Source organism: Motacilla alba, chromosome 2, assembly GCF_015832195.1.
Source record: "Motacilla alba alba isolate MOTALB_02 chromosome 2, Motacilla_alba_V1.0_pri, whole genome shotgun sequence".
Taxonomy (NCBI): domain Eukaryota; kingdom Metazoa; phylum Chordata; class Aves; order Passeriformes; family Motacillidae; genus Motacilla; species Motacilla alba.
Genome location: NC_052017.1, coordinates 141,753,474 through 141,780,893, shown reverse-complemented (window position 1 = coordinate 141,780,893; position 27,420 = coordinate 141,753,474). Strand labels below are relative to the sequence as shown.

Genomic DNA, 27,420 nt, shown 5'->3' with positions numbered 1-27,420 from the left:
CCAAGGGCATTGAAGGGGTCAGGAGCATCCTAAGCTTACGAATCAACCCTGGGAAGACTTAACAGATCCTCTAGAATTGAAAAACTAATAAATGCAAGGTAGTAGTTATCTGTAATAAAGCCTACTATAGCATTAAACAAGAATTAATTAAATTCAAATAAAGGCACTACATATATTGATCAATAATAAGTGCAAAATGTACTCAGGATCACAGCACTCAAAAATTAAGACCTACTACCAAGATGGGGGCAAGCATGGTGATTTGAAGACGCATCCATTCTGCTCCACATTTTATGGACATCAGGACTTCAATGCAATACCTTGGGTAAAATATACCCCCAGCACTTTCTGAGGATAAATCTGTGCCCGAGACACCAACACAGCTCTGAGCATCATTAGCCCAGCTCAACTTACAGCAAAAAGTTTTCCTAACTTTCCCATCCTTTTTGACGCCGTTTTACTGGATTATTTGATTATAGGCATGAGGGATGAATTGCAGGCAGAGGGTAACTCAATCCCTCTCTCCCTGGAGGAGTCCTCCTGGCAGCTTGAAGTGAGGTGCTGACCTTGGTTACTTTACCCTGTTTTTTTTCTCCTGTAAGAAACCACAAGAGAAACCTCAAGCAAAATTGTCCGAACTCTCCTGGAGATTTGGAATTCAGTCCAACATGGGTGCTATTTGAACTTCATGAAATGAACATCTTAAATAAAAAGGTTTGCGGTGGTGTGCAGCTGTAAAATTGATTTCAAAGCCTTAACATGCCAGCTCATCAAGACAAATACAAGCACATTCATTAACTCTCAGCATGCTGGCAGTTTCAAAGATGCTACCCATGGCCAAGATCAGCCCAAACACAGGCATTCATTTGCTGCTGTAGCCAGGAAACAGTTCCAAGTTTTATATTTATTCCCTGTTTCAGGGAAACAAGGTCTTAATACTAAACTCATTTTATACACAAGCAACAGAAACATCAAGAAACTACAAGGTGGGACTGCCCTCTCCCTAATTTTAGCTGTCTGGAAATTGAGCACCTAACATAAGCCAAATGTTCAGAAAACTTCCATGATCCATAGAGGATCCTGGTCCAAAGCATTATTTGTTCCCACTCTTCCCACAGAATTAAAGTGGTGTTTACACTGAAAAATCTTTTTTTTTATTTCTCACCCAACCTCACCTGACTCCAAACCACAGCCATTCAAGAGCTGTGAAGTCCACCCAACAGCAGTTGAGATTGGCACAGTAATGCTGGTACAATATGTCCAAGTGGGTCAGCATTTTGGATGCCCAGTCACACTTCTGGACATTTCTAGTCCAGATGTCTGACCAGCCCAAGGTCACTTGGGAAGAATGCTGCAGGGCATTTCACACTCAGGCTTGAGCTCTTCCCCCTTTTGGAAACTGAAACTGCTTTTATAGCCTTTATCTGTGCTCTCAGAAAACACAAAAATTTATCCCAAGAAGTATCAAGCTTTTTGGAGAGCTTTTTTTTTTAGCACAACTGTTAAAGAAATACGAAAATTCAATTCAACAAGACGTTCCATTTTCCTCCATCAGTGCAACATCTCTTCATGGATAACCTACGGGGTCTGGGATTTGTCAGCAATCAAACACAAGGAATGCCCTTTCTGCCACTTCCCACCTGGTTCTGCTCAACTGCCCAGCAGCCCTGCCCACACCAGTGGGACCATCACAGAGCACGTGGAAAAGGCTGCAGCCTCAGATGTTGATCCAAAACACCAGGGTATTGGGAATAACATTAAGAGTCAGAACCATCCAATTCATGCTCTTTGGGACTATGCCCAGTTAGGAAAACTTCCCAGGAAAAGATATTCATAAAGCACTATCTATACAGTAAAGTCTAATCCCCATCACAATATATGGCTGATGCCTTCCCACAGAAGAATGCAATCCAGAGCAAGGACTACTCCTGGCATGTCACTGCACATTCTCATCAGCTCTCCCTGTCATGACCACGCGGAAAGACAAGATGGAAAACCACCACCCATCTCATCCCAAGTCAGCAGTTCCCAGTCTGTCTGCTTGGTGCAATAAGGGCAACTCTTCAGTCCTCAGATGAGTTCCCTTTATTGCTGTTAGAGACCTCTCAGGTCCCAAACCAAATTCAAGCAAACAGACAAACAAAAGAGAAAGAAAGAAAAAAAAAAAAGGAAAACGTAACACATACAGCCATTTGGCAGCTTGGACCCTGTGTTTTCTTGCCCAATTTTTAATTCCTCTTTCCACAGGGGTATATCAGCATCATGTACCCAGCAGCCCCATCAGTGTGGACCCCTCAAGCCTCTAGGCTCCAGCTTCCATGCCAGGTTCTCTAATGTGACACTGCTTTGGTTGGAAGTCGCACTGGGGCGGGCAGTGATGACTCAGGGTTGCAGCTCAGAAACATTACCCCTGGGGCACTGAGATGTTAGCAGAATACACCCCAGTTTTCATAACTAACCCTTCTTGACCTCAGCCCCTTTTACTCCATATTGGCTTTCAATACACAACTTCATAATTCAGAAAATGAACACAGTTTTCTTCAAATGGGTCAAATTTATTAAGGAAAAGCATCCAAACAAGGACAATATCTCCCCAGAAGGAGACATCTCAGCAGGACATGCTGCAGATCAGACATTCAAGATAAAAATACAGACAATACAAACCACCTCTGAGAGCAGCTTTTTCATGCATGTGAATAAACCACCCATAGACACCGTTAACTTTAGGAGGAAACAGCAGAACCAAACAAACCATTGATGCAAAACCTAAAAAAAAAGGCCAGAAAACACCTGGTTCAACTAAATATATGCAGGCTGCAACTGGATGCCCTCCATGAGCACAGAGAATGGCACAGAATGACAGAATGGGTAAGGCTGGAAGGGGCCACAGGGCCATACACACCATGCAGTCTGCAAAGGAGACTGTACAGATCCACAGTGATGCCGTGCTCTCTCCAGACACAGACGTGTCACCACTGAACGTGGCAAGCTGCCGGCTGGCCCAGACAACCTTGGGAGCTGCTGATGAAAAGCAGCTGGATCTTGAAGAGAAGTCTGCAAGGAGCTGAAGGGAGAGCAGACTGAACAACGTCACAGTTTTTCCCCCCAGATTTATAACAGTGGGTCTGTGAGGATAGAACACCTCAAAACCTTTATTCAAGCGCCGGGGTGCAAGGATGGAGCATGCAGGGAGCACAGCGCCCAGCCTGCTGCTCCCTTCCCACCTTCCTATCCAAGCACTCCTGTACATACTCATTGTCCCATGAAGCTATTTTAAATAAGCAAAAATGTCTGAAACAGGAGACAGCTCAAACAGATTTTTATTGCCACATCCTGCACATATCAAGTGAAATCAGAAAGAGGGAGGTGCAGTCCACAAAATAAATAAGTAATTAACCCTCACGGTGAAAGAGTCAACGTCTTGGTTTTGGGGAGGGGGGAGGGGAATGGTAGCTGCGGAAAAACTCATTAACACTGGGAAAATTAGTGAAAGTATCAATTAAATGAAGCAGGTCACCTGCAGGACAGGAGAGCACTGGTGAGAGGTGGGGGGAGACCAGCCATCTGCAGCTACAGCTGAGCTGACAGCACCCAAGAGACACACGTGCAGGCCCAAATCACAGCAAAGAAATAAACTTCGTTAAAAGTTCATTTAGGATAGGGTGCAAATGCAGGCTGGGTGTAAAACTCGACTGAGATAGAATCAGTAGGATGGGCAGAGCAACAGCTGAGCACTGCTCCACCCTGCACTCAGCACCTCCAGGCTGGCCAAGGAGGGTCCTCAATCCACACCAGTTTCGAGCTAAGGCACTGTCCCCGCTTGAGCAGCCAGCCTTGAGCTGCAGCAACCGGCTGGATTCGTGCATTGCTACTGCACCAAAGATGAGGCAAAGCACGGCCTAGAAGCCCTTCCAGGCGGGTTTAAACCAACCAGCCTCATGCGGTGCCTGTTCGGACAGAAGCTCAGCGGGCTCTGCTCACCCAGTGCTCCTCACATCAAGCAGGGCTGAGGCAGCAATCACAGATCCGTAAGTCAATGGGACCGGCATTGACTTACTGTGAAAGCTGGAGGAAATAGGAACCTCACAAGTGCCAACCAGGGCCCCACCTCCCGACCCAGACGGCAGAGCCACGGCCCACGCTTTTCTTTCTGTATCCTGGCCTCTGGGCTTTGCTTTTTCGCCTCTTCGCAAGATCGTTAGGTTTGACAAAGTTATCTTCTCCAGTTGGACAGAACTGTTTTTTCTCAGGGTTGATCAACTTGTGTCATGCAAACTAGCCAGGGTGGAGGTAAACCAAGAAAAGGGGCATTCAGATGCTTCCTTTTATGTTTCACAGATCATTTGCATCCTTATTCTCTGCCTTTAGGGCAACTCTCAGTTGACTGAACACCTGCTTTTAGCTGCCGGGAAACACACAACAAACCTCCTTCTCCACCCACCCCCAATTCACACCCCTTCCGAATACTTAACTGGTGTCACTGAGGCTTGCAAAACCCTCCTCACTTCAGGCAGGCTGCTCACTTCATATTGGTCAAGATGGAGATGACAACATTCTCCTGCTTACCATGTCCCAGAATCCCAAAGCATCCCAGCTCAAGGAAATCCCAAACTCAAAGAAAGCAGAGAAAAACAGAGAAAGTTTCGTGGCTTGGCATTCCATGAGCCCTGAATATCCTTGCTGATATCCACGTTGTCAGCCCAGCACAAAAATGCTTAAAAAAACCGGAGTGACAGAGAAAGAAAGCCAGATGGAGTGAACTTAATTGTGAAAAGCCCAGAGAGACGTCCAGCAGCCAAGTAAAAATGAGGCTGTTCCCTGGAATCACTGATACTGCAGAAAGCTTCCCCCCTTCTTAGACACAGCCCTTGCATCTCCCGTTAAATTGCTCATCCTTAACATCAATTCTCCCAACTCCAAAGAATCAGTTTATTCCTCTGGATGGAGAATCAAGGCACGGTTCAGAGCAGAGACCCGTGGCAGAAGCAGGCATCAAATACAAAGCATGGTGAGTCCCTGCAACATCTTCTGGTCCCCAAGGCAGACAGAAGGCAGGAGAGGTATGTGTCAGGCTCAGGCAAAGGGCAGTAACCACACAGTAACCACTCCATCATTTCACTGTGACAGTTTTCCTTGCTGTAAAAAGGAGAGATTCCTCTCTCCAGGGTGGCAATGAAAACACTCCAATTATCAGTAATACAGAAAAGCTAACAGTAAATTGCAGAGAAAACATTAAATAAATGAAGAATAACACACACACAATTTCATTTGCCCAATTACAACTAAACAAGAGTGATGTACTACAGCAAATTATACTTGCTTTTGACTCAAAGGTGACAATCTTGACAACAGACCATCATCATCAATCCTTATTTCTGAACAGACTGCCCTCAGAGAACAAACATATTGAGGGCATCAGCAGAAACATAAGCATACCAAAAATCTTTCAGAGTTATCTCTGCTTAAGTACAACAGCTTGTACATCTAAATTTCAACCGGTGTCAAAATTTATCCTCACTGCAGTAGGGATGAACCAGCACAGGCTGAGCACTCACAAGCAGAAAACATCTCCATCTCCAAAAACTAGGAGGGGAAACAGAGGGGGTGACCTAGCAAAGTCAGGCAGATGTCTGTGCAGGATTTCCCCTGGCTGAGAGATGCAGGGATATGCACAAAAGCTCTGGATGGAGATTCTAATCAACAGAGAGCTGACATGCAGGCCCCAGTTCTTCACAGAACCACACCTGGGGGATTCTGCACCTTAGCCAAGGTACCAGGATGTGGATGCTCCCTCTACAGGTGTCAGGTTCCCATGGGGAGATGGCAAGCATTGTTCCAAACCTTCCTGTGGCTGAAAAGCCACAAGCCACATCACTCAAAAAGCCAAAGAGCAGAGCAGCTCCAGGGCTGGTTCCCAGGAGGTTACAGTGCAGCCCAAGCAGCCTCACTAGCTGTTAGTGCAGCGGCTCCTGAGGCTGGAATAAACTCCTGAGGCTGGAATCTCTTGCTGATTCTCACTGGGGCTGCAACAGCCAGTGTGAGGTGACCCAGTTGGACTGAAACCTTCTCAGCAATCATACCCTATCCTTCAGGAATGTACATATGCTGCCAGTCAGGGTGTATAAATGCTGAGAGCAGGCTCAGACAAGTGGCTCACAGATTTAAGCTGTGTCCAAACCTTAAGAAAATTTAAGGGCAGCTTAGGAGAGACCAAGCTTTCATGCAGCAGCTTTGGACACCCGAAGCCACAAGCAAGCACCCTGAACTCCAGTCCTCCTACACAGGGTACAGACATTACACATGCCTTGCAGACCCTACAACCAAACAAGCTGCCCCAGCTGTGCTGACAGTGCAGAGAAACAGGTATTGTAGGGAATGATTCAATCCATTCAGATGCCTACAGCAGGTCAGGGTCAGGCACTTCCTAAAATACCCCTTTCCCTCCAGTGACTGTAAAAGGAGGCTGGGGGGGAGGGCTGGATCAGTAGCAGATAATTGCAGCAGAGTTCTCTAAACCCAGATGAGTAAAGTCCCCTGCTGTGAAGCCCAAATACAGCCAGAAACAAGACCTGTGTGATGCACAAACCTCAACATATTTCAGATAGTCTCCAGCCCTCCTGAGACTCCCAAGCACAACAGCAGTCTACAGTCCTCCCATCAGCCCCGAAGAGGCAAATACAGCAAAACCTGTACCAAAAGGAAATCTGGAGGATCAACAGGAGTGGTCTCACACAAAGGGTGCAGGGAAGACCTGGAGGGCTTCTATCTCCAGGCTTATGAGTGCTGAAAGACATCACCACTCACCTCATTTCCCAGGAAACCCTGGCAGGATCTGACCTCCCTCTGACACGCTCCTCCCTTCTCCTTTCTGCAGTCAATCGAGACCTGTATAACATTGCAACAAAAGACATGTCAGCAAGCTCAATCTTGTCCCCTCCCTCCAACCAAAAACCTTCAATTGCCTTAATTTTTCAACATAAGGCTGCAATGGAAACCAGTTATATATAAATTACAGCTTATATAAATAGCAGCTTATGTATACATTTAAATATTTATAATATATATATATTTAATACATATTACCTATTTAAATATATACATATATATATACATATATATAAATTGATGAAGGGATGGGGCCCCATGCACGTGGCTGAAGCAGCAGCACATTCCTCTGCAGCCATCAAAGCTCAGGCATCAGTGATGGAGCCCTACAGCCTGTCCCATGCTGGACTCCCACAATGACCCAGCCACGTGGCATGAGAGTACATGTCAAGGTCCTCCTCTGAGACGTTCACTGCCAGCTCTAGAGCAATCCCTCAGACACTCCTAATGGGAGGAAATACAGACAGGAGTGATAGGGAGCCAGGGTGGCCCAGAGCTGTGAGGAAAAGGAATGGAGGCAGCAGACTCCTGCTCCATGACCCAGAGCATCCCAGTGTCATCACGGAGAGGACGTGGGCTTTTCCTCATGGTGACCTCCAGACACTGCTGAACCCTCTCATTACATCCCAAGGGTCACTCAGTGCTCTGCTGGGTGGTGGTCCTCATAGATGTTTTCTCCCACCATCCAGGTCCCCATCATTTCCATCTCAGGCCACAGAGCCCTTGTTGGCACAATCAATAATTCACACAGCCATATATCAAACAGCTTTCTATCACAGAGGCTGCTGGCAGTGTAAGTGTGAGGCAGAGGAGGGAAGGGGACCTTTATCACCAACAAAATCTCCTCATTGCCCAGCCTACTTAAACCCAGCCACATTTGCACTGCTAAATTTGGGAGAGTATGAGAAGCATTCCCTCGTAATGGGAGTTGGGGGAGGGACAAGGCAGCTTCTGGCCTTCTGTAACTCCTGCCAAGTGCTCTGTAATTCAAAGTCCATGTCAGGGAAGCCACCCCTGGCTGCACAGCAATGGCCTAGACCCAGAAACCTGGAGATCAGTGCCTTAACCCCTTCCAGTCAGCATCCGAGCTTGCCTATTTTAAGAAAATGATTGAGTCAGGCTTTAGAAAACAGCTCCCACTGAAATAGCAGGTATCCAGGAGGTATGTGGAGGGAATTCCGGACACCTCCACACATCAGCTTCAGACAGGGAGTCTGAAGATCCTGCCCTGAAGGGATGCAGTGCTGAGCCTGGTACCAGCTAGCAGCAATCCTCACCTTCAAACTCATTTAAGAAGCTGTGAATGATTATTTTTGGGTGCAAAACAGATGAACTACTCAGGAAAGACTGCATCAGTACCTACAGCAGGAAGGGGTCACCATTCCAGAGAAGCATTACCCTGACCTGCAGCACAGGCACCTATAAAGTTACCATCAGGCTTTGCTTTTGAGATCATAGGAACAATTAAATCTCTCTCTCCTTGTTGCTGGCAGGTACAGGAAGGAAATGAAGGTTACAGTAACCTTTCTGGACCTGCTCTCCATAAACACCATCAGCACCTGCCCCCTTCAGCAGATGCCCAGAGAACTCTGCCTCTGGAAACACAATCCATGGAACATCTGGGGGGATAAATGTGTTGCTGCCCACACCCAACAAATAAACATTTTAATTAATCCCAGAGGGTGCCAAGTCCGGTGGTGAACATGGTGAGCCAGAAATGTTCCTCAGCATCCACACTGAGACATTCGAGGGAGCTTTTGAGGAATCCAGGCATGAGCCTGGGCAAGTGGCCTGAGACATTTCCCAAGCAATTTACACGCACACGAGAAAAACAAAAAACAAAAAACAACCAAACAATAAAACAAAAAAGAATAAAACAACCTAGGCTTGTTTTCCGCAGAAGTGGGCATCAAACATTCTGACATCAAGAAGGATGATTAAAGACAGCTGAGGTGCAGGAAAGATTAAAAGAACTAAATATGCCCAACCTGGCTAAGCAATGAGTAAGAGGAGACGTGATAAAAGACTCCAGGCATCTGAATGAAGGGAGTGGCATGGCATTAAAGGACTGAATAAAATATCTTTCTGAGAAATGGATCCATCAACGATCTCTCAAGAGATAAGGTACAAGACTCATTTTTTAGGCATTTATAAAACCGGTCGCCAGAACTGAGGTTTTTGAGGAGAAATCCACATTGCCCCAAAGGGAACATACAACAAAGCTTTTTTATCTCTGCCATGGGGTGCTGCAAACAAGGATCTCAATGCCACCAGGAAGCACAGGAAACTTGGGATGGGGCAAGCATTTCATACCACCTCACCCAAGAAGCAGAGATATGCCTTTTCACTGTAAAATTAAAATTTATAAACATACTTGAGTTTTCACTTTTATTTTTATTCAGCAGCCCTAATCCATAATGTCTCAGGGTTAGGAGAAAAAAAAATGAAGAAGGAAATAGCCACCAACCTATTAAAAATGAACAGTTCTGGGGATCTAACAAGCACTAGATTTTTTTTCCACCATAATAAATAAAGATACATGGCATGGTACCAAGGAAGCAAGAGCCTGGATTGAGCTGGCAGTGGTGTTACACCCTGGCAACTGCCAGCCCAGCAGCTCTCTAGACACAGCCAGACACAGAACACACATGGGCAAAGTCACAAAATCCTGGGAAGTTTTTCAATACTTGGCTCTGATGAGATCATACCCTTCAATCAAAGTATCCTCTGACCCTCTGAAACCCAGGGGCCTGATACACCTTATAAAGATCAGAAATGAGCCCTGAGGCCTGAGTAAACCACCCAGGAGGAGAGATAAACCTGCTATGCTGGCTTTGCCCCAAAAAGCCGTGTAACGCACACCTCACTATCAACTCTGTGAAGCCAAAACAGTGGATTCTGTATAATTTCACATGATGTCCAGCCATATGAGGGTCTTCTGGACATTCCCCCTAGAGTGGTGCATCCTAGGGAAGGAGCTTGACCAGGCCAAAACTATTTAGTGAATGCAGACATATGCACGGTGAGGTTTTTACCAACACCAGCTTATCAGTTCATCTGATGTGCCTGGGGACTGCAATTGACCCCAGAATGTTCTTTCAGGTGCTTCTGCCCTGGTATTGCTGATGCAACTCAGCCACTGGGGGTAGGACTTAAAGCTCAGTGGTATCCCAGATTTCAGTATTTAGACACTTCTTCCTCCCCAGTTGGGAAAAGCCAGAAGACATTTGCCAGTGGTGTAATTTTAAATCACTGTAAATTCACACAATGGCCAAGTATCCTGTCTCAGCTGCCCCTGACCCCCTGATCTAGTGAGCCAAGGCAGGGTAGTTGAATCTAAGAGGAAACTAGATAGGAAAAAACACAAAAGGTGAGTAATTTTCTTCTAATTAATTCCCTAAACCAGTTCAGTGGGGCTCAGGCAAGTACTAGAAATCTTTCCCCTTTTGGCATGAGCGAGATCAGCTGAACTGCAACATGTGACTGCAATCCAAGGCAACCTTTGTTTGCAAGACCAAGACTGGATCTTTTTAATTTTATTTTTTCCCCCTTTCCCACAGCAACCTCTTAAGTCTGCAACTGCCTTTCTCCATGGGAACAGGAGATCCACCGTTAATTGACTAGTGAGTTTTATTGCAGAGTTGAAACAGGATGTTCACAGAGGATTCTATTGTGGATTTTTTAATAAGTGGGACGTTTTAGTAGGCAGTGTATCTTCTTGCTTTATGCTTGCTTGTTTCTTTGGGAGGCTGAAGTACAAAACCAGGCTGCCAGATTAATTTTATATACTGAAGAAACATGATTTTGTTCTACCCAAGTGTAAAAAGAGAACATAAAAAGACCTGTTCAAAGTAGAGGAAATTCTGCTCCTTATGCTTGGGATGAAAAGGGAAAATTAAAACATCTAAGATAGATTATTATACCTTCCATCAGACCTTCATATTCCCAGAGAATCAGCTGCTTCCATTACTGCAGCAACACTGATGCTGGAGATCACCTGGCTCGGGGTATCACTGTCACACAGAACTAAAGGTTTGCAGGCTGTATTTGGACAACTCCCTCCTTTCCTTTTGATGTTAATTTTGGGTATCCCTGCTCAGGCCATGACTGCAGTTTTACTCTGCTCTCATCATGCATTCAGACTGACAGCCAGACCTGGCAGTTCTCACAGCAGGTGTTGCAGGAGGGGACAGCCCTCCTTCCAGGAACCAGCCCGCCTTCCAACCCACAGCTCATCCTTCCAGGAACAACTTTGGAGTCTGGAGAAGGGAATGTAAAATTTTGACTTGTGCAATTCCCACTACGGGGAGTGGAGGTTATTTTTTCCCAGTTCAGAGAGTTAATAAGAAACAACTCTCTCTCAAAACATAGATTAGTTTCTACTCAGAAGAGTGGGCTGGGGAGATAGCCCATGTGTTAAAAAAAAAAAAAATGCAGAGAGCTCCCACAGGAAGAGCCCCAGGAGGAGCTGTGTGCTGGGAAGCAGCCAGTTCTCCATGTCCTTCCCAAGAAATACAATTCTCATCCTGACACATACATTTTGGTACACCCACTCCCACTCAGCAGAGCCTTTGCCGGCATCCATTTCCCCTGGATATTTTACAAATGCTTATCCAGAGCCTCCCATTCTCACTCTCTCATATGGCAGTAACTGCTATTCTATTTTTGCTCCAGTTTTGAAAAGGTGTGAGAGAGAAATGAGTGTCTTTTATATTTGAGAAAGATGGGAACCTCTGTCTGAGCTGGCAGCAGCTCCTCTGCTGAGGGAGACGGGATGGATGCACTTGCCCTATGCACAAAGCTCTTGGAGAGGGAATGGAGCAGGATGTAAGTGCCTGGACTGCTGCTGGTAGTCTGGAAAGAGTTACTGCTGGGCTGGGGTGAAGAATGCAAGTGACGCAGCAGCATCCTGCAGGGAGAGAAGGGAAAACGTAAAAAAAAAAAAAAAAAAAAAAGAAAAGAGCCTTACAAAACCTCCAGCTCTTTGGCTGAGGTTCAGGATGACTGCACTTTTACTGTAAGTGTTTAGTAACTCAGACTCACATAACCCTCTCTGCCCACTTGGGGCCACGAGAGGCAGCTTAGAAGCTACAAGAAATGCTTCACACACACACACACACACACACACACACACACACATATCCAGCCAATTCCTGTCCAAGGGAGGACAAAAAGCTTTTAACAAATTAAGCTTCATTTCCCATTTAAGCAGAGCTCTATTGCTATTTATTTAACAATTTTAAAGTGTTATTTTAGCCTTCTTGGTTTTTGTGTGTTCAGAGATCGTTCCTGGGACAGGGGCCAAAGTTGCTTAGAGCAACCTGGCAGCTGGAGAGGGAGGGAAAGGCAGGATAGAAGAGAGGAGGAGGAAGATACCAGCATGAGGCTTCACTGTGCTCACAGCAACCCCCAGCCACAGAGCTGGAGGGAGGTGAATAGAAAACTGGGGACAATGATGGGGGAAAAGAGCTGGGGTGAAGAGCTGTGTGTGATCTGTCACCATTTGGTGGTTGTTGAAGTTCCCGGCTTTCAGCACCCTGAGTAAGTGTGTGGGGAGATGAGCAGGTAAAAGCAAAACTCTGGGAGTCCTCCACACACCAGCATCCACCGGAGGATGGTGCCACACAGCTCTCTGTGGGTACCATCCAGGAGGTGCTGATCCTGCCTGAAAGATGCTTTTACAGGAAAAATGACCAGAGGATGGATGACCCATCTGGTCACAAATGCTGTTTGGTATCCACCTGCTCAGAATGCCCTGTAGTACCAACAGCCCTGGAACAAATGCATCAAGGTAAAAACAACATTAAACATTTCCTGTGGCTATCAGATAAGTCCCACTCAGACCTACATCCTCCTGCCATGACGATACTTCCAAATTGGCTTCCAAGAACATCTCTTTGCATGAAATACTAGTCCTGTGAAGTCACCAAAGCCAAGATTTCATCCTTACACATAATTATATTCACCACTGTCATTAACATAATAGATCTGTTCCTGAAAAGGGACTTCTAAAGAGAAAGTTAGTTGTTATTAATTTGTCTTCCTTAAAAACATTTTTTAAATCCTTTTTGCCAATGTCTTTGCAGTCCTACCTTTTATCCTGTCCTCTGAAGTCCAGCAGTTGATAGACTCTGCACTTTCTCATTTAGAGCTGATGCTGTTGAGTCACCTGTACAGAACCCTGGGGTTTCAGGAATGCAGTTTGGAGCCTTCTGCATCAGCCAAACCACCAAAGACACATCCCTGAGATGCCACTACAACTTTGCTGATCCTACTGAAGAGCTCTGCAGCTCCACTATAAGCAGTCCTGCCACACCAGCCCTGCCACACCAGTAAGCTTCATGTGGTGGTCACCCCTTCATCTGGTGATATTATATGGAACTGTCTGGGGATTTGACTTCTTCCCAGAGTAAGCCCCAGCCTACCAGCCTGGAAAAGGCAATGATTAGTAAACTACTTGTTCTCTTCTTCACTTTCTCTGTGCCCATCTTAAGACAAATTACCATGCTTCTTCTATTCTTTAAGGAAGCGAGATCAGCACAAGCCAGATTCAGCAAAAACGTCAAACATGTCACAAGCAAACATAGTAAGCTACCTTTTTTTTTTTTTCCCAGGGGAATTTTAGCATTAACAAGACTGGAACTGAAGCCTAGATTTTCCTAGCAAGGCTCACATCTATATCGTCCAAGATCGTGGACAAAGACTCTGTGCTTTGAGCTGTACAGAGATGCAGCAAGGCAAGGGAACCCTGCAAACCACAGGGGAAAGCTCTGCAGCCTACAAAAAATCAGCCAGGCATATCCTGTAGGTCTGCCTATCTATAATCTTCCTCTTCAAGGCACTTCTGTATCCTCCAGTGATTTCAAAACCCAGCACATACTGTTTCAGCTTTGATGCTCTGTGTTCTCATTATCAACCAACCAATACTGGAATATCCTTTCTTCTTGCAGTAAACCCCCTTTTTTTCCCTAGGGGTAGAGCTGGTTGGACAGAACAGACCAGACATTTAGCATTTCATCATAAACCTAAGTATCAGCTTGAATCACTAAGGCTTGCACAGCTCCAGCACATTCCCATCAGCTGCAAACACCAGCCTGGTAACATCCCAGCAGTTGCAGGGATATTTGGTTTAGCATCCACTGCAGAGGAGATCATCAACTTACATCACAGCACAGAGTGACCAATTTGTGGTCAACCAAACTACTTCCAAGAGCCAAAAAGCCAAGTGCAAAGCAGTAATGACAGAAATTTGGATTCAGAACATCAGGAGGCATTGAGACACTCAGCCTCAGCAGGACTGACAGGGGCAGAAGCCATGCTAAAATCTGGATGCAAGGACTGCAGAAATGCTGGGCCAGGAGGGAAGTCAAACAGCCACCAAGCCCTGAACCCTCTCTTGGCTTGTCTTTGTGCTGCTCTCCAAGGCAACACTGGCACAGCCCTGCCAAGAGCAAGCAGGACTCGGCTGCAGTTCCCAGCGATGAGTATCACTTGCCCCACCACCCAGGAAGGGCTGCTGTGCTGCTAACAAAGAGGTTTCTAATGCTTTTTGGGTCAGCTCCAGCCTCACTCATTCTCCTTCACCACCACCACCAGGAGCTGGAACCCACGTTTTGAGAAATGCCAGCCTATCCCGCTACTACCAGGCATGACAGAGATGATGAACTGGAGGACCGTGCCCAGAAAAGGAATTCCCTGTAATGCAATATTTGTCTAGTCCTGTTTTCAGACATGGAGAGACCTTGTGTGTTGCACTCTTCACACCACCTTCCTGGATATCTCAAATGTGCTGTGTTGCCTTCAAGCCTCAGCTCCACCAGGTGCTCACAATCTCCAGTTCCTCCCCTTGCTCTCCTTCCTCTTGCATAACATCTGCTGTCTGCGTGGCCATACTTTCAAATAAATTTGGAGACACTTCAGCTTTTTCTATACTGAGTGAAATTCCTGGTCCCAGCTCACAGCGTGGACACAAGCTGTGACTACTCAACTGCCCACACAATGAGCTGCAGCACAGTCAATACCAGGAGAGAAGAGATACTTAGCCCCAAAACTACTGCTGAAAACAGCATACCATCAAACCACAGCCTGACACCTGTGGGCTGTTGGTTTTGGGCTTTTTTCCCTAGGTTTAACATATGCAAATCTTCCAGCTATTCCTTGTAAGTAAATTTTCCCAAACAGAAGTTTCATCTTCCCAAGCTGCCTGCTTTCATATTTAAAATAGAGGGGCTGAGACTGGATGCTGTGTTTCAAACAGGGTTTTTACAGGACAAATTATTACCTTTGCCATTTTTGTCTGGGCTATTCAAGATCTACCTGTCTTCTAACAGCATCTGACTGCAATTCACAACAAGTTTGTGATTCACTGCAGCTCACAGATTCCTTTCTGCAGTTAACCTACTCATTTTGAGAGTTTCTGCTCATTCTGAGTACGTGCATCCATTTTCCAAGAGCGCTGCTTTGCACTTGTTTTTATTGAATTTATTTTTCGTATCTTTAAACTACCCTTGCAGCTCATTAAGGCAACTGTCAGAGAAGATGTTATGACCTGAAGCACCTGCAATGTTCCTGGTTGCATTTCATCTCCTGTATCATCTGCAATCTACCATCTGATCTGCTGCTGACCCTGCAAATGACTTCTGATCCAACAGAGAACTATTTCTTTTAGCTTCTTAAGTACCAACTTACAATGATTTCATCTTCAGCACATTTCCCAAGTTTTTTTACTGAGCTGTTTGGATTTCCTCAAGAACTACTCTACAGCTTTCTGAACTTCTTTGGTAAGGTCACTAAAATACCAGACCTGGTATGAGACTGCCTAGTAGTTCTGCAGGCTCTCCATCCTTCAGGAGAACTTGGAGGTATCACAGCGAAGGGCTGGCAACTCAAGACAATATGAGTTCTAAAGTTTCTTGAAATTGTCTTTAAAGTCAGCTCAAGCAAATCATCCATTCCCTATTTAGGATCAGCATCACAGTTTTTCAAGTCTTACCTACCCAGCTCTCTGTTGCTATTTCCTGTGGCTGAGCTATGACTTCAGGGCTGCAGGCACTTAAAAAGAAAAGCTCATGCCCAACGGGTTAAGAGTTGTTATTTTCATGAACTTTAAATCATAAATATAATTTCCACTTGAACACTTGAAAAGGGAACACTTCATTTAACAGACACAGTGGCTCTGATGGGTAATGAAGGATTTTGAAGGAAATTAAAAAGAGGAAGGCAAGGGGAAAAGAAAAATAACACTTCCAGAAAGTTTTCTGAAGGAAATGAGTAACCACTTGTTATTAAATGATAAATCACAGTCCTTAGGAAGTGGCATTGTCTGTGGTCAATTTTTAATGAGAAAATACCCAGAACAAGGGCTATATGGGACACGTCTGTGGACAGTGGTAGTGTTCACTGGGAGGTATCATCTCACTGCTGCTATTCCCATCACTTATCAGCAACAAAAACAGGATGAAAAGAACATGGCTTAGAGGGAAAAAAAACCCAAAACATCCAGGGCAACAAACATGGACTACTGTTCTCCATGGATGGAAGACAGGAGGAAACACTAGAGACCAAGGCGAGGCTAAGTGCAGTCTTAGGCTTTGCTTGTTTTCTATGTGTGAGGGATGCACATGAAGCCGCCAGGAACAAATCTGTGCTGACCCAAATGTCTCTAGGGGGTATTAGGTGACCTCCCACATGCACTAGCATCCTCTTTGTCCCCAAGACGGGGACACATTAGGCACACAGCCACAAGAAACCTCTAGGCCTCCTTTCCCCAGGGTTTGCCACTAACACAGAGTTTTCTGGGGAAGCACCTGATGTTGCAGCACCACTGATGCTGAACACTTCAAAGGTGTAATTAGCCTAATTTTATGCTGATAAATGAGTCCCAGATTTCTGTGGCAAAGTGACTCGCCAGATGGGAATAGGCACACTATCAAGGGAAGGGAAGCAAAAGACAGCAGAGTTGGCTGAAGGCTCAGGTATAAGCACAGCCTCAAAACACAATCAGAGTGGCCCAGACCCAGCCATCAGGCAGCAAGACTCCCTGCACACTGCTGAAGAGACCATTATTGGCATCTCATGCCAAGCCCAACTCTCCCAAATCCCAGCCAAGCACTGCCAAGCCCGAGCCACAGGGTTCAGCTGCAGCCCAGGCTCTCCAGGCACTCAACACATTCTGTCCCAACACCACACACCCCCACAAACTTTCCAGACTGCAATGGTAACAAGCAGGAACCTATGGCCAACGTGCTGAAATACCATGCACTATGCCTCATTTTACTGTGAGGGTGACCAAGCTTGCTCAGGAAGGTTGAGGAGTCCCCATCTGTGGAGATATGCAAAAGCCATCTGGACATGGTCCTGGGCGCCTGGCTGTAGCTACCTACCACCTGCACAGGTCCCTTCCAGCTTCAACCATCCTGTGACTTTTTAATTGCAAAGCCAACTGCATCACAACCCTTTGCTTTCACTGACCTGCAAAAAAGACTGTAATTATTCAATTTTTCAACTATTACTGACATTCTTTCCACAGATGAGGTTTAAGCCTTTTTTCCCCCTTTCTTTTTAATAGGAACGTAACTCACAGTTCACAGCAGATTATAAAACATGCACACACACATCACTCTTCCAAAACAGCATTTAAAAGTGTTTGTTTGATTTTTTTTTCCTGCCTCCCATAAACCACCACCCTGCTGGTCTCATTCATTGTGTGGCATTTTGCAACGAAGCGTAAAAATGGTATTAATCATAGCTCTGAAAAAACACAAACTTCTTCTCTGAGGTTTGAAACAACCATTTGGAAGAAAAACTTCCAGGAGCCGGAGGACTGACAGGGCTGGAGACTGAAGTCCTTGTTTTCAAAGGCCAAGTGTATCCCAATATATCCCTTGGACAGTTGCCCCAAGCCAGAGTTATAATACTTTATTCTTCAGTTCAAGTAGCAAGAAGGGGATTTGGTACAAAATCAGTACAAATACCTAAAGGGAATAGGGAAGAAAATGTGTGGTAAATCTAATGGGAGGCCTGAGCTCAAACTACTGAGCTCTGGTGAAAGTGTCTGAAGCCTCAGCTGCCTCTCATCTCCAGGATGTTGCAGCCAGAAGGACCAGATAAGGGTACCCACTTCCCACAGGCAGCACCTGAGCATCAAAGACAGTGTGCTGGCAGTCACCCATGGCATTTTGTTGCTTCAGCCACAGGCAGAAGCACAGAGATCTGCAAAGGCCATGCCAAAAAATAAAAATCATTGTCATCTTTATGTTTTCTGGCCAAATACCACTGGAGAAAATTACCTTAATCAAGTTCTTTGTCCACTTCTGTGGATTCAGTGCTTCTCACAGAAGGGGAGCTTCTGTCAAAGATGGAGTCAGAAAAAAACATGAAGCTCTTTTTTAAGATAGATGCCTTAGCATATACTTGCCAAAGGCTTTGGAATCCCTCTGCTTCAGTGCTAAAACATTAATAATTTAAACACCTTCTTTTAAATTAGGAAGGGCACTAAAAGAAACTATTGAAAGAGGAAAACCACCAAGCTTGCCACCACCTCCAACTCAAATACTGACATTTTCTGTCAAACCTCAAAAGTAGTTTCAACAACCTGACAAATGAAAAATTTACATTTTTCTTACCTGTCCTGCCCTCACATTTTCTCCTCTACCATTAATCTTCCAGGCAAAGCAAGTTGACCCCAAAGACAGGGCACACCAATCATCCTGGTACAAAAAGACCCAGGATGCTGTAATCAGGGGCAGAAGTGGTGCAAACAGTTGTAAAATGTTTCACAGGGCATGGCAAACATTTTGTGTTTACTGTTATATTAGTGGGATGGGATGGGATGGGATGGGATGGGATGGGATAGGATAGGATAGGATAGGATAGGATAGGATAGGATAGGATAGGATAGGATAGGATAGGATAGGATAGGATAGGATAGTTGGAAGAGACCTACAACCATCAACTAGTTCAACTGCAAGTACTTTGTGTTAGAGGAGCAAGACAGAGAGAGCAAGACAGAGGGAGAGAGAAAATAATCAATTATTTTCTCTTCTTTTTAATCAGTAACCCTAGACTCCTGTGCATGGTGAAGTTCCCTGCTTATTCAAAGCCTGTATGCCTCTGCCTGTCTCAGCTACCAATACCTTCCCTATCAGCACATTTCATTCTTTTCTATTCTTTAAAGACTTTGCAATTTGAAAAAAAGTGTATTATCTCCCTATTTAAGAGAAAAAAAAAAGCTGGCAGAGAAAGGTCTACCTCACTATCAAGTTTTTTGCAAGAGCAGGAACAATGTGGCAGCTCAAGATCCATGCTGTCTACACAAACCCCATCAGGGACCCCACCTCCTTCAGCAGCAGATGGCCCAGGCACAAACCTCTGTCCTGGAAACAAGGTGGGCAGACAAAAGCACACACTTGGAGACACATCCACCCTCTCCCATGTAGATGTATGAAATTCAGATGATCAGTCCAAATTTGAAAAGATGTGTACAGCCAGGGTGCACCATCCATTTACTCCATACCAGGTCTTCTCTTGAAGAAAACCTCTTCGATTTGAGTCCCCAGTGCAGCCATATAAGCACTGGAAATATGCAACCTTACGCCTCTCCAAAGGATCCTTAAACACAACCTCTTCCTCAGGGGGGAAAAAAAAGAGGATTAGCTGTTCAAAACCTACATGCCAGGCAATCTGGTGACCAAGTGCCTCCCTCCGATAGCTTTTCCAGACAGTCACGAACTTTAAACTATTTTTTGTCTCCAACTCCCAGCAGCTCCTAAACAGTGTGAGCTAAATATTTATAGAAGAATCACTGTTTGTTTAAGTTTCAATCCATACTCCCTGAAGTCCACTACACCCAGATCCTGAAATGACAGCTGATTACAGAAGAGCCTGAAAACACCGCAGAGAGGACACTGAGACTTACCAGATCTTTCATCTGGACACTTTCTCCACTGGTTGTTTTGGGGAGCCTTTCCCAGCTTCCTTCAAAAGAACAGGAACTGCAGCTCTTGCCAGCCAAGATCCATGTTTCATCAGACACTTTGGCACAGCTCTGCTCAATGACACAGAGCCCCAGGTTTTGGGGGGCCCCCACTGTACTCCAGGGCATATGGATTGCTGCTGGAAATGCAATGGAAGCACCCAGCCTGCTGAACAGAGGGCACCAAGGCACGATGAGAACACCCCAACACCAGTGCCACAGCTGGGGCACAGACAATGTCTGTCACTCCAGCTTAACAAGTTCTACCCTCACTCATCTCTCCTGGACTCAGCAACAGATTTTCCAATTTACCATGGTGTCCACTCCAGTTGAACAGAACAGCCTTCCCATATCTTACAAAAGAACTAAGGATACCCACACTTTCTGCCTAACTGAACAGCCTGTCAGAAGTTGAAAAGACACCTGTACGAGCTGACACACTCTGCTATAAGCTAGCCAAGTCCAACAAGTCAGCTGCTCACCTATGATGTTACACAGTTTCATGGGTGAGGCAAGAAGAAAATAAGACTGTTCTTTACCCCTTTTAATTGTGTGTGACCAGAGTCGTCCTTTTGGAATGTAACTGGGGACTCATCACCACAAAGGAGCACACAAGATGCAAGGCTACCAAGCAGGCACAGCTCTACGACAACACATCCCAAAGGAACATCTCACCCTGCAGACCTAAGTGTCCAGCTTGGAAATCTTCTGGAGGGACAGCAGAGACTAGGAGACAATACCCAAGCAAACACACTTCCAATGGCTACCCAAGGCTGGTAATTCCTTTTTTGTTATGGTTTCACGTACAAGCTCCTGCATGAAGAACAGAGCAGAAAGTGTTTACTCCCCTCAGATGGGTGAGAGCTGGGATGCGTTTGCTAAAGTCCAGCTACCTCAAATCAGCACCTGCTTTGAACAGCCCCTTGGATGACTGGATGTTGCTGAAGAACTCAAAACCCCCACTGACAGCTGCTGCTGTGTCTATCCCATCAAGATGAATTCTTCCACTGCAGCAAGATGGGACTCAGCAAAGTTGCTCCATCCTGGGGTTCTCCAAGGGATACGAGGACTCCCTTGCACAGGGTGTTTCAAGGCATTTAGCCCAAATAAAATAGAAAATGTGGTGTTTCAAGCAAAAGGATAACTTTTGTCATCAGGTGGATCTCAAGAACAGGTTTGCACACTCATTATTCACCTTCCACCTTGAAGGCCCATGCATGGATGAAGGAGCAATCATGGAAATGTCCATGCCAATGCCATGCATGCACTCATAGCCCACACCCACCCTCACATGTATTTTCTATCCAGATGTGCCTAGGCACACAAACATGAAAAGTTCAAGTTAAAGGCCATGAAGCCTCCTCACGTGTTACATGCATGGGAAGATGCAGGAGTTCATATGCAGGAGTACAGAGGCCCACCACAAGCCAGCCATGCTGGCAGACAAGACTAAAGAGGAGACTACAACAAGAAAGCTGGAAATAATGACAAGCACTTTCATCAGTAAAACTGCAATTACCCAGCCAGCACACAGCCTTGCATCTCTGTAGAGCAAGCAAATCTACTCATTAGAGAGATGCCTCTACTGTGATACAACTTTTAGAGAAAGGGAATGAACTGCACCAGCTTTTCCATGTTTTATTTCTCTGACTCTCATTCCCCGTTATTGGGGAATCACCACGCACATCACACCATGGCTGCTGGGTCCACTGCAGCCAGCCATGGCTGGGAGGTTGAAGGCACAAGCCTGCAAACAAGGAGCCTTCAAAACTGCAGCTGGTCTCCTCCTGCATCATCCACACATTCAACACCATGGACTTGGCTTTACTGATGCTTCATGGAAGAAAATTTTACTAGGGCATAGAAGAGAGACACTTTTCTATTTTAATTCGCCTGGCCCTAAAAAAGAAAAATAAAGGAGAAAATAAAGAAGAAATACAGCCCCCCTCTTTTCCTTTTTACATAAATATTGGATCTGAGCACTTTATGCTCCTAAGAAGTTAAAAATAGGAAATAATATCAAGTCTGTGTGCTGCATCTTTTATCAAAGCCCTTTATAAACATCAAAACCAGCTCCTCTACACTCTTTTATACTTTCCTGCTGTCACTCACAATTCATAAAAGGGGTCTACAGAGATACAAAGGGTAAGGCGCTTTCCAGTACTGTCACAGAGAGTCTGGGACAAAAACCAGTTTTTCCTCAAAGCTCTGAAATCTAAGAGCAATTTTATGACATAATGTCACTTTTAGCACAAGAGATAAATAATAGATATTCAAAACATAATAACACTTTCATAAGTAAACAATGCTTTGCAGTGTCAAAGCTTTTCAGCAGCAGTGTCAAGCCTTTGCAGAAAGATCAACAGTGCAGTCACCAAGCACCACTGGGAAGCAAACACTGCAAGAACATACACATGTTTAACCAAAAGTCAGAGTCTCTCTGGCCAAACTCCATCTGCCTTCTCTAGAGACACACATCCAGATCTCCTCTACAAAAAAAAAGGGAGGTAGGGAGATTAACAAGATGACCCAGAAACCCCTTACACATAAACTCGACTTTGACCCTGCCATCTCAGAGAGACAAGTGATAAATCCAAACCTCCTCCCCACCTGAAAGATGAGCAGGCTTATACTCACCTATAGTCAAGAGATATGAGCATTAATTAACTCCAACATTAAAAAAACACATTTGAAAGATGATAGCTGCTAGAATATTCATGACTCTCACCCAGGCTGTTTATATAACTGGATATGAAGCAAATCCTCCATGTAAACCATTGCAAACCTGACAGCATCATTTACCTGTTCAGCATCTTTTCTACAGAAGGCAAATTCCATAACTTGTGGTCACCACTATTTTTTTCCTGCCCTGCACATAAGAATTCGTAGGGAGGAAGTGATAAACCCATGATAAAAAAATTCCAGTGAACTGTCAGCATTATCCTAACCAAAAAAGAATTTCCTCTTTAGTCATCCACAGGCAGGGTAAGCCAGCTCCCCCATGAACTACAGAAGAACAGGGGAAAAGTGCTTATCTGGGAAATTACTTCTCTTCCTAGTACCTTGGTACTTAATTTTTAAGCAAGGCAAAGGTCAAACGAAAACCATCTGATGTTGATGCATATGGAGCCCTGGATAAAACTGCACAGGGGCCACCACAAAGAGCTGCTCCTTGCAAAAAGCTTAATGAAAGCCAAGAGATAGTGCCAGTGGGGAGGATAATGGCAATTCCACATCCATATGCCACAAAAATGCTGCCAGTGGCAGGAGGGCACATCCAAGCTGTGGAGGGAGCCAGGCCAGGGCAGTGTGGAGTCTCCAGATCACTCAGCTCTCCAGGGAATGTCCCCAGCCAAGCAAACTGGGCTGCTGAGCCTGAGCTGAAGATACACTTCTAATCAGGACAGTAAGATCCTGAATCCAGGCAGGATAAGATGCCACCTTCCAGAGGCACCAGGGCTGGAATGCAGCTGTGCCTCATCCCCCAAGTTGTCTACAATAATAGTTATAAATATAGAACTTTATTTTGTTGCACACACTCAGGCCCTGTTTCTGCTGCTGGAGCCCCAGGTCTCTAATTTGACCTTCTGGCTTTGACACTGCACAGATAAAGAGGAAGCAGCACAATGATGGTACCCTGCGAAAGTAGAGCCAGCAAAATCACAGGATGCCCAAAACACTGCCAGAGTAGGAGGGTGGCTTTGATTCCAGCTCAAGAAACACCCTGAGAAAAAAATACTGCCCAAAATGGCATTTTGTGTTTCTGAACTGGGCTCCACACTGGAGGACAGGAAGATTAGGTAGGTGCCCTCCCATAGTGGCAGACTGGCCCCATAGCAGCCATTCCTGCTCAGCAGTTTTTGTCTGCCCCATGTAAGCAACCAAACCAGCTTGGAGATGATTAAAGCTTAATGAGAAACTCTTCAGATCATGTCCCGCTCACAGGGGGAACAGTGCAAATCCTGCCACCTTTACCAAGAGCCCCTCCAAGGGCCTCTCACAGCCCTGGGATGCCAGCCAGCTTTGGAGGCTTTACATTTTCGTGGCATGAGACAAATTTTGCTAGGAGTTCCTCAATGCTAATCCTCATAACGCTGCCCAGCAGCTGGGAGCACCAGAAAACAGCCTGTTGGAACCTCCAGTTCTGCACAGAACCCCCCAAAGCAACACAAAGGATTCAGAAGCTGAGCAGACACCTCTTGCTTTCTTGCTGGCATTAACAATATGTCTCATGATGGGTCACTCCTTCTTTGCAACCTGAAGAGCACAGTAAGTCAGCAGACAGTTCAGTATTTACTGTGCACAGTGAGTCAGCACCTACAGATGCAGGTGCTCATGGAAAAGCAAAGATCACACATAAAGATAGATTTTTATTCTGAAAGTAATGACTGGGATGCTTTGGTTAATACAAAATTCCAAGCAAGGTCTTAAAGCAATCAATACAGGATCAATAAAGACATACTAGGAGGATTATTCCAGATATTTAAAAATATATGAATATTTATTTACTTATATAAATAAACAGAAAGATGGCCTAATGTATCCCCAGTTACATGCCCAGCAGTAAGAGCACAAAGTTCGGGCACAAATGGCATTCATTAATAGGTGCCCCAAAGGAGGGACAGCCCTTAAGGAGAGAAAATGCACACTTCAAAAGTGGTTGATGTTTTTAGCATAAACAACGGACTGGCATCCGCCTTTAATTTGCTTTGCTCATCTTGACTTTCACTGCTGCACGATGAGCAAAAATCAGCCCATGCAGGATGAGCACAGGTGAATCAACATCCTTCACCCTGGGCACGCTCTCCTCCAAACTCCCCATGCAGGACAGGGGAAGAAAGATCAAAGAAAAATTTAAGCATCGCCAGCTTCAGCATTTTCCTCGAGCAAAAGAAGATGTGAATCCAAAGATTCAGCTGTAAATATTTTAAAAGTGGCAAATGGACTTTTGGCAGCCAAAATAAGAATCTTTCAAAGCACTAGCATTTGCTGCCCCCACCCCTCACGAATCCTGCTGAAGTGGTAAGCGATGTTGTCCACAAACTGAAAACTGAAACTAGCTTCAGCCCCAATTCCAAAAAACCTGGAAGTAATTTTAGAAGCAGGAAACCATCAAGCAAGAGACAGCACCTGTAGATTAAAACCTCTTCCTCTGTCAGGCTTTTGACACATTTGACTCACAAAACCATAAAGAAAGTAAGACTCCCTTAAAAAAGCCTCATTGTCAATTTTTTTTTATAGCTTTGAGGTTATATTTTATCCTTAAACCAATAAATATTTGCAATTCCCTTATTTGCTGCCAGCTGGGGAGAGATTTAAAAACTTCTGCAAACCTGCAATTTCAGTGCTGGTCTGTGCTGGGCACTGAAAAATTCCACAGGGGTGAGAGTGAGAGGGGTTAGTCATGACAAGAACATCCCTGCAATGTGCCAGGGCTGCTTTTCACTGTCATCCAACCATCCTTAATACCGACTTAGACCATTAATGATTTTTATAATCAGTTATGTGCTTTTGAAACACACACCCACATACATAACCCTCACAGGCAGCCAAAGAAAAGCTTTCTGTATTTTTTTTATAATTATTAATAACATGCATCTGTGTACAGACCAACCCGCTAAAGGACATTTTGATCCAAGGATCTGCAACCCGACTCAAAGGAAATCTTTGCTACTTTACCAGCAAAAATCTTGAATGCTAATAGGGTTCACCTTTTAATTAGCACCAAGGGATGCAGCCAGAAGCCCCCCTGCCTGGATGCTCACGCTGACCAACAGCAAAGCCCTTAAACTACTTACCCTCTGAAGCTGCCCCACATCTACACGGAGTGAGACATGCTCTGAAGAAAACCTGAGATGATTTTTCCTCCCTGTAAAGGACAACTGCACATTTACAACTGAAATATCATTCCTGGCCAAGTTCTAATTCTTGGGCCACTCCCAGGTGGCCCAGATGTGCCAGGTGCCTGCCAGACTGTGTGTGACTGGGGAGTCACACTGCAAGGGGCATGCAGAACTCAAAATTCAGGGTCCATCTACCATGGCTTTTCTCCCTGCTCACTGTCAGTGCAGACCCTACAATGCAGAGGTCCAGCACCCTGGGGCTGCTCTGGGGCGGTGCAACTGATGCCTCATTCTCTCCCAGTTACTTATAAAAGATAAAACTCATTCCACTGCTGCTGACAAAGGACCTTTTCACATCTTACAGCAACAAGGGGAGATCAGGTTTGCAATGTCTTTGTCAAACAGCTGACCACAAAAAAAAAAAAAAAAAAAAAAAAAAAAAAAAAAGAATTTAAATATCAGTGGTGTTTGCCTTAACTGTAGATAAAAAGAACAACTGCAAGTGATCTGTCTTTCTTATGTGCTTTAGAAGTTGTTAGGAGCTAGTTAATAAAACACTAGGGACTTCAGTGATGGGAAAACTGTTGATTCAGGTTAAGGAAGGAAAACTATCTGCAAATGAAGAGCTGGTTCCAGGGAATGTCTCTGCAGCAGAGCACAGAGTCCATGTAAGCACACAGAAGGGTCTGGCCCTGCCAGGCTAAGCTCCAGGCAGTGCTGCTGGAGAAGTCTCTGCCTTGGCACATGACTACACTGCAGGGCTTGAGCATGGACCATCCCCACCAGCCTGGCAGGATGCTGCTTCCACCTCCACCTCCAAATCCCTGCCGTTTGCTCCAACTTCTCTTACAAGCACAGCAAGCACTTGACTTTGCTCACTGATAAAGCAAAGAACATCTTTATCCCCAATCTCTGCCTACCATCTCCATCTGGCCTACGAGTCACAGTCAAAGTGAACAGTGAGGCAACTGATCATATTTCCCACCGAACAGGCTCTATCCACCCTACCCCTCTCATTTCCTTCCTTTGATGCAAAATTGTGCTTACAAAGCAAGAAGAAACTTTTAATGCCTCACAAATGCTGAGGGGAATGCAGAATAAATGTGCATCAAAGCATTTTCAGCCCTTTTCCTTCAGCACCTCCTCTTTGTATAGTGAAAATAAAAATTAGAGACAAAGAGCTAATTTTTTGTCTACCCTGTAAGAGGGAGAGATCTGTTCAACACACCAGCACACCTGAGCATTTGACCAAACCAGCACATGTGCCAAAAAGAATGATTTTCGCAGCAAATTGATACCCAGAGACACCAAAACAATAATTCTCTGCCAGAAGGAATGGGGAAAAAAACTTGTGACCTCCACAAAATCATCTGATTAATTGTAAATTACTCTAACAATGCAAATTTGGTTGTTATCACTAGTGCTATTGAGTTATACACACCTATATGGAATAGGAATAGTTCAATTTTAGAGCCAAAGACATCTCCTTTTTTAATGGGATAATTCATCCTCAAAATTACATTCTTCAGTAGAAATTCTGTTGAACTAAGAAGAGAAAAACTACTTGTGTCATATTTTTTGAAATGAGACCATGAAGCCTGATAAGCTGATCCACACACGGCTGATGGCAGCTGTGGGTTACAAACACAGCTGCCCAAGAGTCCTGGAGAATCCAGGGGGAGGAATGAAGAGCATCAGATCCATCCTTTCCCTCATGTA

At 45.0% G+C, this 27,420-nt stretch overlaps 1 long non-coding RNA gene across 3 annotated transcripts in view; it reads right to left on the bottom strand.

The window, feature by feature from the left end:
* The window catches only part of LOC119698382, a 146,915-nt gene that overhangs the window by 80,825 nt on the left and 38,670 nt on the right, over positions 1-27,420 (bottom strand). For all 3 annotated transcript variants that reach the window (XR_005256147.1, XR_005256146.1, XR_005256145.1), the window contains exon 2: positions 6,805-6,885. This is a non-coding gene — a long non-coding RNA (uncharacterized LOC119698382). The remainder of the gene's footprint in view (positions 1-6,804; positions 6,886-27,420) is intronic.